Source organism: Lonchura striata, chromosome 23 (assembly GCF_046129695.1).
Source record: "Lonchura striata isolate bLonStr1 chromosome 23, bLonStr1.mat, whole genome shotgun sequence".
NCBI lineage: Eukaryota > Metazoa > Chordata > Aves > Passeriformes > Estrildidae > Lonchura > Lonchura striata.
In genome coordinates, this window is record NC_134625.1 from 8,767,827 (window position 1) to 8,779,846 (window position 12,020).

Here is a 12,020-nt window from a genome sequence, read left to right on the forward strand (position 1 = left end):
CTTCCACCGCCTCCTTTTTATGCTCCAAAACATGTAAATGTTTATTTCTCCTCTTCCTCCTCCTCAGCTTGGATGTTAAAACCCCCCCATCCCTGAGCAAGGCTGTGTGGTGCCAGCTGGAACCTGCCTGAGGCCACCACTGTCCCTTTCCTCCCGCTGTCCCCTCCGTGCCCCCACAGCCTCTCTGCTCCCTTTCCCCTCCCCAGGGCCCTCCCCTGCCCTTGCACACCCAAATTCCCACAAGGAATGGAGCTGCTCCCTGTTTGCCTCAGCCCTGGAGACGCCAGGACCCCGCTGGGGTCCCCCTTTTGCCCCCGGGATGGGGCACGCCCCAGCCCTGTGGCACCTCTGCTTCCCGGGGGGTTTTGGGGTGTGCAGGAACTGCTTGGATCCTGTCTTGGTCAGCAAAGCCAGAGGGATGATTGATGATGATGATGATGATGATGATGATGATGGTGATTCCTCCTCAGACAGGACACAGCTGTGCTGGTGATGTAAACGAGGCCCCTCCCGTGGGCACCACACTGCAGAAATAAAGGAGAAAGCTCCATGTTTGACCAAAACCAACGGGGTGAGCTCTGTCTTTGGTGTTCCTGTGCTCTCAGCAAGGTTGAGTCTCTCCAAATTACCCTTGGTGTGAGCAGCAGGCTTGGAGAGCCTTTTGCCAGCTCTCTGAGGCTGTTTCACTGCTTTTTGGATATTTAAGGTCAGAGGAAATTCCCACATCCTTGAGGGTCAAAAGCTGATGTACATTTCTGGTACAACACCCCAAAAATACCCAGTTAGGTCAGTTCCCAAGCACTGGTGCCACAAAAGTCCTTCCCTGCAAGGGCATTTCTGAAAAACCCCTCAGCCTGTCCCAGAGTTAAACCTCCCCAGTTCCCTCTAGAGGAAAACACTTGTTCCTGTGTTCACTGGCCAAAATAACATTATTTTGCCCCAGCCTGGACCTGGATCTCCCCAGGAGGTTGGTTCTGGGACCCTCCACCTACTCAAGGCCTTCTGGGGACCTCTGGTTCTGCTCAGCTCAAAGCTCTTGTGTCCATCACAGCTTCTCCTTCCCCTGAGGGAGAGAAAAAACCCCAGTGGGGTGCTGAAGATGTAGATTCAAGGCCAGAAATAAGTAGATGTAGCACTGATAGCTGCTTAAAGGAGCAATTGTACATCCCTCGGTGTGGACAAGGGTTTTTCACAGATTTCCAGAAGATTCCTGGCATATTTCTACTGCCAGGCATTAAATACCAGCTGTTTTTCCCCAGACATCACCAGCACTCATCCTGAAGAGTGAGGATCCCACCAATTCACTGGAGGAGCTGGCAAGTCCTTTTTGTTTACCCCACAAGGGAGCCAGCAGAGGAGAGAGCTCAGCTCTTTCCCATCAATTCCACTCATTGCCTCCGTTACTGTTATTACTGTGATTAAAAAGCAATCAAAGAGAAATCTTCTTCCTGTCCTGGAACTGCTGCAGAACATCTCAGTTCCACCACTGGAGCAGCAGAAGGGAGAATTTTGAGCACCCCCTGAGCTCCTGGACTCAGTGACAGCAGGAAATTATGATGGAGCTCCTGGCCTGAGCAGGGAGCAGGGATGGGATGAGTAATGAACATTTTTAATGCAGGGAGTTGGATGAAATGAGCTTTTTTTGGGTCCTTTCTCACCCAAACTATTCCATGATCCCCTATGGAATAGGGGTGATGGGTTTCCCTGGCCCAGCCAGCAGCTGTGGGGGTGCAGGGGACACTTGGGCACCCAAAGGGGCTGTCAGAGCAGGGCTCGGTGACACCCACAGGGTGATTTGGGGTGAAACCAGCAGCTGTGACAGCCTTTTGGAGGCCTGGATCACAAAATCACAGCATGGCTTGGGCTGGAATGGACCTTAAAGGTCACCCCATTCCAAACCCTGGAGCAGGAGGTGGCTCCAGGGCTGGTCCTGGGGCAGGAGGTGGCTCCGTGGACAATTCCTGAGGCAGGTGGCAGCTCTGGGGTCATTCCTGGGTCCAGTCCAGAGGAGGAGGTGGCCCCATGGACAGTCCCAAGATGGACCCCAGGGGCAGGAGGTGGCTCAGGGCCTGTCCATGGGTCAGTCCTGGGGACAGGAGGGTCTTGGGGCTGATCCCAGGGTGGATCCCAGGGGAAGAAAGTGTCTCCATGGACAATCCCAGGGACAGGTGGTGGCTCAAAGCCAACCCATGGGTCAGTCCTGGGGATAGGAAGGTCTTGGGGCTGGTCCGTGGGTCAGTCTGGGGACAGGAGGTGGCTCAGGGCCGGTCTGTGGGTCAGTCCTGGGAACAGGAGGATCTTGGGGCTGATCCCAGGGTGGATCCCAGGGGAAGAAGGTGTCTCCATGGACAATCCTGGGGACAGGAGGTGGCTCATAGCTGGTCCATGGGTCAGTCCTGGGGACAGGAGGTGGCTCAGGGCCGGTCCGTGGGTCAGTCCTGGGGACAGGAGGTGGCTCAGGGCTGGTCCATGGGTCAGTCCCAAGGACAGGAGGTGGCTCAGGGCTGGTCCGTGGGTCAGTCCTGGGGACAGGAGGTGGCTCAGGGCCGGTCCATGGGTCAGTCCTGGGGACAGGAAGATCTTGGGGCTGATCCCAGGGTGGATCCCAGGGGAAGAAGGTGTCTCCATGGACAATCCTGGGGACAGGAGGTGGCTCAAGGTCAGTCCATGGGTCAGTCCTGGGGACAGGAGGTGACTCAGGGCCAGTCCATGGGTCAGTCCCAAGGACAGGAGGTGGCTCAGGGCCGGTCCGTGGGTCAGTCTGGGGACAGGAGGTGGCTCAGGGCCAGTCCGTGGGTCAGTCCCAAGGACAGGAGGTGGCTCAGGGCCGGTCCATGAGACAATCCCGGGGTCAGGAGGGTCTCGGGGCTAATCCCAGGGTGGACCCCAGACCAGGAGGCAGCTCAGCACCGGTGGCAGGGACAATCCCGGCGGGATGTGCTGTATCCCAGGACAATCGCAGGGACAATCCCGGGTCAGGAGGTGGCAGCTCCCGGGGCCGGTGCCAGGTCGCTGCTGCCGGCAGGTGTCAGCGCTCCGCCGCGCTGCATCCATCGCTTTTTACCCTCAAAACCAACAACCCCTGACTGTGACACTCATCCCCTGTGCCCCATCCTGCTCCCGCATCCATCGCCCCAGGCTTCCTGATGGGGACCATGCCAAGGAAAATGGCACTAACGGGGCACGGACCCTCTGCTCGGTGTAAATTCCCTGGAATATCCAGCTGAAGATCAAGACAGCCACTTCCAAAACATTTTTCCCTCCTAATCCCTTCAGCTCTCTCAACCACTTGATTTCAGTCACCAGAGCAATGCAGGCCACTGTTTTATCTTTGTACATATTAACCATAAAGTTTTAAAATGAACAATCCTTCAGAGGCATAAACAAGAATTACAAAATCTAATTGCCTGCGAACCTTTAAATTCTCGCAATATTTTATAATGCCATAAATTTGCCACTCTCTTGCACAAAGATAACACGGAGATAAAGTGTTTGAATTTGCTAATTAGCAAACATTAAATGCAGGGATGAGGTCTTAATGAAACTATTGGGATGTTCAATCAAAGGCTATGATAGCTCCTGAATTTTCATTGCCAGGACTCAGATCTTTGGGCTTTTAGCTCTTCAGGCTAAAGACCTGGAGAGAGCTTCTTACAGGTTAATATTTCCCTTAACCTGGGAAAATACAGCCCAGCATTTAAGCCAGCTAAAGCACGCATGGATAGTTATGGTAATTAATTTGCACATTTTAGTGCTTTTAAAGGAATAATCTTACACTCTGCCTTCAGCCACGTAGCTAGACCTGGAGTAGTAAAGCTTCTTATATATGAGAGCAATGAAGGATGAATATTTTGTTCTTTCTGTTTGTTATTACCGGGTCTTCAGTATTTTGTAAATAAGAGTTTTAATGTTGTCGTGAATGTGAGTTTTCAACGCTTTCCCCCTGAGAAGCCAGGCAGCATCAGGACAGAGATGGACCAAGAGGAGCAGCTTCCCTGACACTGCTGATCCTCAACCCCGTGCTCTGGGATGTGTTTTGGGGAGGATTTACAGCAAATCCTGTCAAACTCTGCCTCAGAGTGTTTGTTTACCCTGATAGAACCCAATCCCAGTCAGTCTTTCCATGGCTGGCACCCCAAACCTGGTTCAGTCAGGAAGAACTTGGCAAGCCCTAGGTGCCCCCCAAACCCTGCTGAAGCTGGGCTCAGTGGGCCAACACATCCCAAGGCTTGCTTGGGTTGGCTTTGCTGCCATCAGGAGCTGCTCGTGACCCCCTGCATCAGCTCAGCATCAGCTCAGGGTGATTTTATTCAATATTTCAGGGCCTGAGTTGGTTGCAGGGTCTGTGCAACTCAGGCACCACAGCACAGCTGGCTGGCTTTGCAGGGACACTCCCAGAAGGGTTTTTTGTGGGATCCTTGGCCCCAAACTCCATCAGAAGGGACCCAACCCTGCCTCTTCTTCCTCCAGCATTCTGACAAAGCCCATCACCTTTTCCCTGCCATTTGGCCTCTGTCAAGAGCAGGAAATCTCCTTAACAGGGGGACCTTTAAAGGCCACAGCCTGCCCATGGAGCTTCCTACAAAGGCAGGATTTACTTCCCATTTTCCTACAAAGGCAAGATTTGCTTTCCATTTTCTCCTCCTGCTCGGCTCCTCCAGGGGACGACAGTTCCACAGCCGTGCTCTCCTCCCTGCTTATGGATTCTGTGAGTACTTTGCCATTGCAAATCCTGGAGGATTTAATATCCACTCTGTAATCTACTGGCACCAACAGGCATTATCTAACTAAACCTTAAATTGAAAATACTCGTCTGTTCATTGTCCCCAAGCCACGCTGAGCAGGACGAGCTCGCTGAGCCCCACGTCATTTAGTCTCACTCTAATTAAAATCCAGCAGGCAGCTCTGCCCGCTGTGGCACGGAGCTGCCTGGTGCCACGAGTGTCACAGGCGTGCCAGGAGCTCTGTGGAGCTGGGACAGCAATGCCAGGCCCCCAGCCTGGCTCTGCTTTACCAGACCTGTCCCATCTCCCACGCAGCATGTGCTGTATTCTGTTCTTTATATTGCTCTGGTCAGTCAATTTTGGTTCTATTTAGGCCATAGTTTATTACTGAGGGTGTTCAATTCCTTGTCCCAGGCCATTACCTGAGTTTAGGGATCGGCAAGGAAATTTTTCAGAGATCTGTCTGGGTCCATAAGGAATGGGAATTGAGCAGCATCCTGAGAACCTCCCTCCAGCCTCAGAACCTCCTCCTCAGGTACCAACGACACAGCTTTGAACTCCTACCTGGCTGGTTCAGGGTGGAAAATCTCGGTTTTTCCTGCAGGCTGAGGAGTTTGATCCTGAGATTTACCTTGGGGTAACCCAGAATTGCTGTCCTGGCTCAGATCAGTGAGAAACTTCCCCAAACCAGGTCTGTACTGGCCTTGGACACCTCCAGCTCTCCAGCTTTGTTCTTCTATTTCCAGCTTTGTTCTTCTATTTCATCAGCCTCTGCCCTTTATTTAATTCTGTGTGTTCCAGTCCAACTCAGAAGTGATGGAACTGGGGCATGTGGAGAGGTTCAAACAAGGATTGATAATTTCTCTGGGTGATGAAAATACAAAGTTATTGTGCTCGTTGTGAAGGGCAGGAGTCCCTCATGCCCACTGAACATGAGAGGATGCCGGGATGAGATTTTTGTTCTTGATTATTTCCCTCTCCTTCCAGTGCAGCTGTTCTTTTAGCAGAAACAAATGGATTTGGGAATATTCAGTCATTACTTCTCCCTGAAATTATTTTTCTTCTAAGTATATCAAATAATAAGTGTTTCAGCAGGGGAAATTTTCATTTTCTCATACTTTTTTTTTTTTCTTTCAGAAAATGCATTATTCTGTTTAGCTTCCTCTTCTTCTTTCATCATGTCTGTTATTCCATCTCCTTGCTGAAGCATCCACACATAAAATATTAGAATGATTAACTATATTTTACATAGGCCAAGGTTGCCAGAATAGGGAGAGAGTTTAGATATTAGAAAAAAAGAAATCTTTACTGTGAGGGTGATGAGGCCTGGCACAGGTTACCCAGAGAAGCTGTGGCTGCCCCATCCCTGGGAAATATTCCTCTCCTCATGGTCCTGCCCTGCTCCAAACTCCTTTTCCTTAAGAAAAACTCACTTTCTTTGTGATTCTGTGTTTGGTAGCAAAATGAGGATTCACATTTGGTGGGAAAATCAGTCCAATAGAGATGCTGTTCTGCTGCTGGGCAGCCACCTCGGGTATGTGGTCAAGACGATTTAAAAGTGCTAAAAGTGGCATTAATTAGTGCCATAAGCCAAGTGCTCACGGATGGGACCCTCCCCAAAGGCAGTGCCCCCACATCTGGGCTGTTCAGGAGCAGCTGCTCCTGCCAGATGTGCTCCTCAAGCAGCTGGCTTTGCTCTGCCTTCCCCCTGGCCCTGTTCTTGCACCTCCTGCCTGATTTTTATCCCCAGAATTTTCCCCTTTTCCATTTGCAGGGTGTTATTGTAAATGCAGGTGAACCTGGAGGGAAGAAATGCTGATGTTCAGAAGGCTGAATGATTTATTATAACTATACTATAACACATTAATATACTATTTAAAGGAGATACTAACACTACAAACTTTACTCAAAGGCCAGGCTCTCCTCCAGGCTTTTCCATGGGTTGTTCTGCAGATCTGGGATGCCAGTTGCATTTCCAGCAGGCCCAGCTGCCTTTCTTTTGTCACTCAGGGCATCACAAACTCTGTTTCGTGCCACAGAACCCCAATTCCTGCCTGGGGCTGTGCTTTCAGCAGCTTTCAAAGTCCCACACAAACTTGATGTAAAATCCAGATCTCCACACAGAAGGGACATTTACCCCTCGTGCCCCATCCCTTGCTCCATTTTCTGCAGGCAGCACTCATTGAACTCTCCTTGCCAGGCATTTCTTGTTCTACTTATTAAAAATACACCCAAAAATTGCAGCTTGTCCCACTGCTTCTTTCCTTCAGCATGGATTCTTGGTGGATCTATGCACATTTCACACCTCTCAGACATTTCCCAGTCACTCCATGCTGATACCCAGGTGCTCAGAGCATCTCTGACACCTTTTTGTCATTCCCCCCTCACATTCCTCGTAATTCAGTGATGCTCACCTGCCCTCCCCCTTTCCAGCACATTTAAAAAACAAATCCACTGCTTTGATTTGCTTGGCAATTTTTTCCCCCCCTTTCCTAAGAGATGAGGGAGATAAACCTCTCAGTCCCTGCAGCAAATCAAGAAATCCTGCAGTACAAATAACTGGAAACATTTTTTTTACAATAGTCATCCTGGTATTTACATATTTGCTCCCAGTCTCCCTGTCTAATTAGGCTCTGAATCCCATATTCACTTTTGCTGGCAGAGAGCTCCATTGTTTCCCTGTTTTGGGGCTGTGGCTGACTGGAAAGCTGTGGAAAAATCCCCTTTATGCCTTTGGTGGCGGATGAGGCAAAAAACTGAATGCTCCAGTGAGTTTTTTTGCAAAAACAGAAGATGGCCCAGGTGATTTTAATTCACTTTATACCACAGAGCAGCCATGGGTTCACACAGGGGCAAAGACCAAGCTCCCAGATGAAATAATTCTGAATTTGAGATTTAAGATCTTTGTTTGAAGATCTTTTGCAAAAGAGCCAGGAAATAACAACGGTACACTGATGCTGTTGAGGCAGGGTGGGAATGAATAGACTTTGTTCAGAAGGCCAAGAGTAGAATCCTGATTTATTTCAAAATGCATCGCTCTTTTATACAGAGCTTTGTGCAGACCAACTCCATTGGTCCTGAAGTGAAAACATCTCAAGCTCTTGGTGTGCAGTGAATGATGTACAGTAGCAAAACTTAACTATAAACAATGTGAATAATAAGAGAGATAAAGAACTTATTTACATTCTTTCTCATCATTTTCTCAGGCTTCTTCCTGGTTAGAAGTTTTCCATTTTCTCTTTGAATCTGAGACCTACAGTACACCACGAGAAAATCTTGTGCACAGAAATCAAACCCACCACTGGCAAAAATCTGCATATGCAGGGGGAAAACATCAGGAAAATGACAACAACAGAGGCAGGAGGAGCTTTTCCAGCAGGTTCTCAGGGACCTGGATCATCCCCCAGTGGGAGCTGGAGTTTGCTGCTCCCCACGTGTGGGACAGAGCCGAGGGGAGGGGGCTCAGCCCCTCCAGGACATCTCTCCCGAATTTGTGCAGCTTTGGAGCAAACGTGGCTGCCTGGGATAAAGGATGGGCTGGCACAGGAGCCAGACCTGGCCAGGAGGAGCAGCCATGGAAGAGCCATCCCAGAATTGCTGTGGCACCTCATCAGGGAAAGGAATTTGAACCCCGTTTTTTCATTTAAATTACCTGGGTTTGACTAAGGGCAAAGGGGAAGGGGAGAAGCTGCGAGAAGACAGCAGGAAAAGGAAACCATCTGAAAAGATGAGGATTGGGGATTTTATCCTCATTGCCTCTGTTTCCCTGGCAGGTGGAAGGAGGATAACATCTCCTGGTTCAGCAGGGTGTGCAAAATCCCTCTGCCATTCTTACACTGAGATTAACCGAGCCTTTATCAGGTACTCTGCCACCTTCTGAGATTCTCTTTTTCACCCACAGCAGGGTGAAGAGCCACCAGTGGGGCTGAGATTTGTGCTCCTGACACAGAGATCCCATCCTGGCATTTTGCTGTTCCAGCAATAAACTTCAGTTTAGGATTTATCTGCTCTTGGTTAATGCCTCAGAAAAGCAGCCAAGAAAGAGCCCTGATGTGCTGTGGACTGGCCCAAGGGGAGCTGATAGCTAAAGACATCTAAAAGCCAGAGAAATTCTGGCTCCTGAGCCCTGCCCTATTTGTTTTGTGAAATTTGGAACCCAAACCACTCTGATTTTTGAGCCAAGAGATGCCCCAGGGATGGGCATTGGCTCAAGAGACCACAAAGCATTTCCACCTTGGAATCACCACTGGCACGTGAAGTTTGGGCTGCACTGACCCAAACCTGGAATTTGGTGATCTCTGCCAAACGAAATGCTCAGAAAGCTCTCAGCACTGGGGGGATTGTGGTGGGCAGAGAAATCCTCTCTGTTCCTGCTTTTCCTACCAATTTAAAGTTCATTTTCTGCCCCACCAGTCTCCCTGAGTTATTATTCTCCCTGACCAGGGAGGGATGGGATGATCCTTGCTCAATCTTTGCTACCTTTTCTCTGTGCTGGGAATTCTCTTCCCAATTATCCACCTTGTCCTCATAAACTGGGATCTTGCTGACCCCTAAACAAGGGGAAAAAAGTTTCATAATACAGGAATCCTTGTGTATTTTGGGATTTTGAGGGCTTCAAGGAGCACAAAGCAGCGAAATCCTGACCTCCTCTCCCACCAAGGGGGATTGCAAAGGAGACAGCAGCATTAATTATTGATCCCAAATGGAATTAATAAAGAAAGAACATTTCCTACAGCTGATAAAATGTTCTGTGCCAGATCCTTATCCCCAGGTCAGTGGCAGAAACAAGACAGCAGTGACAAACAAGATGTGAATCCTTATTTTTCCCAGAGGAGAAAAAAATTCGGGAGCTGCTGAGGACACAGAGTGAGTTTCCGTGGGGAAATCAAAGTTTGGGATCAGGAAAGGCTCTGCAGGCCCTGTTACTGCCGGGACAATCATCCCCAAATCCTGTGGGAATTTGGGATTTTGGGGTGTGCTTTGCTGAGCTCCCAGGAGGAGCTGCCTCTCCTCTCCCCTTGGAATTTGAACAGCAGAAACCTCTTGGAATATTACCACAATTCAAGGCTTCCCTGACTTTCTCCCTGTTGAGGTTAAGATACTTCCTCATGTCCAGAATTATGGAATTTAGCCTCTGCAAAGTCTCCCCTCACTCTGGACATCTCTGACAATGGCACAATTTCCCCCCTTATTCCTGATGTGCACTCACATAAACACTGCCAGGGTGCATAAATCTGCATCAATTAACACCCCCAACATTAGATATTAGGAAAGCTCTAATCAGCAGAAAGAAAAAACAGATTAAAGATAAAGGACTTGCAGCAAGTCTGTGCAATCCCTGGAATTTTGTTACACCTGATGGGAGAACACAAAAGCAGAGGATGGCCCAGGTAATTTTAATTCAGCTTATACCACAGTCAGGATGTTTTATGACCTACTTGCATTTATTTGCAGCCCCAAACTTCACCTGCATCACGAATTATTGGCAAAGGGAGGGGGCATTTTTCTCCTTCTCCATCAAAGTTGATTGTGATCCCGTAAATAATCAGGGATAGTGCTGAGATGCAGAAGAAATCCACCCAAATTATGCTACCAAGCAGGATTTGGAGAAAGTTTAACCCAAGTTGTGATAGGGAGTCACAATCAGCAAAAAAATGCTGGATTTAAAACAAAAAAGCTGGATTCTGTCATCAGAAACCCCCTAAAATAGGGAGAAGTGGGAGGTTCAAAGGTTCAGTGTTGGAAATTAAGGCAGGGTACTTTTCTCCTCTAAATATTCTGAATTTACATTGCCACCAGCAGCATCAGAGCAGTAAAATGTGATTTTAATCAGGCCTTTTGGGAGGAGGGAGTTCAGGGATAGGATAAAAGTTTGGATCTGTGGTTTATAACAACAATGGCACAGCCAGGTGCAGCAGCAGTTCTTTGTTTGGGCTTTCCCCCTTTAGCCCCAAAAATCAGCTCAGTCCCAACCCGTCCCTCCCAAAAACAGCTTCCTCCTATGTCTGTCCCCCAAAAAACACAGGAAATTCTCCGTGTTCCACAGCGCTCTCAAGGAAAACATTCCCTTCATGGGGGTCTGTCTTGGTTTGAAAAGCCAGGAGTTTGTGAAGGAAGGCAAAAGCCTCCTGTGAGATGGAAAATGTAAACCCCTTCCCTCCCAATTACCACAATTTCAAAATTAAAAGGCAAAGATATGGGAATAACAGTTCTTTACTAGGAGAAAAACTAAAAAAAAAAAAATTAAAAATGTAATTAGTATAAACAAAACTAGTGCTGGAGTCAGAACCCTGACCCCCTGAGGAGTCAGGGTGTTGGGAACAGTCCAGTTAAATGGTGGCTGCTCCTCTGGAGGGGCAGATGGAATGCTGCTGGAGCGGGGATCTGGAGAAGGGTGGAGTTTTCTCTGAAGGTCTGGGGATGGAGGAGATGGGCCTGGTCTTCCTCTGGGGATCCAGCAGGGAAGAAGCTGCTCTTCTGGGAATCCAGCAAAGGGGCTGACCAGTGTCCCAAAAATGCTGATTTTCTGCAGGTAGGAATGCTTGGCTCCTCCCCCTGGGTGGAGCATCTCACCGTGGGCTGATGGAACTTTCCCAGCAGTGAGTCATTAATGGCCATGAACAGAAGATCTCTCCCGGAGGGAGACATTGTTCTTGGGAGAGATAAGAAACCTGCCCAGCCTCCAAGAGATGGCAATAGAATCCATGCTGATCTTACAAAGACAGGGTCCCGTGACAGCTCCCAACTTTCTGAATCCCATTCCAGGTAATTCCTGGCCCATTTATTCCTGATCCCATCAAATCTCCCAAAAACTGCCCACCCTACCTGTCCTTACTTCACTTTTCTTCTGGAGCTGCTCTTCCCTCCCTTCTCTAGCACAGAGCACCACTGGAGGGCCCACAAGTTGTTTGAAGGAGTCTCTCCTATATTTGCCACCCCCTGGAGTTAAAATATAACGAGCTCCATAAATAATAAATAAATCAGCAATTCTTTTTCATGTCTTTGGAAAGGCTATTCTCTAAGGCTACACAGCTTTTAGAATTCTTAATGGCACTGCAAGGCTGGGGGAGCCAGAGAGTTTCTCTTTTTGATTTTAAAGATAAACACATGATTCATGGAGGTGAAGCTTTAAGAAAAGCCCCAAAAAGAAAAAAAAAAATCAAGGAAATCTGATGAAATCATCTTTTTTCAGTTCAGTGGAAAGACAGTCGGGAAAAGTGGACTAAGTTTTGCTTGGAACCTCCAAAGATAAAACATTTCCTCCCACCAGACAAACAGATCAAGCTTTTTTAATGC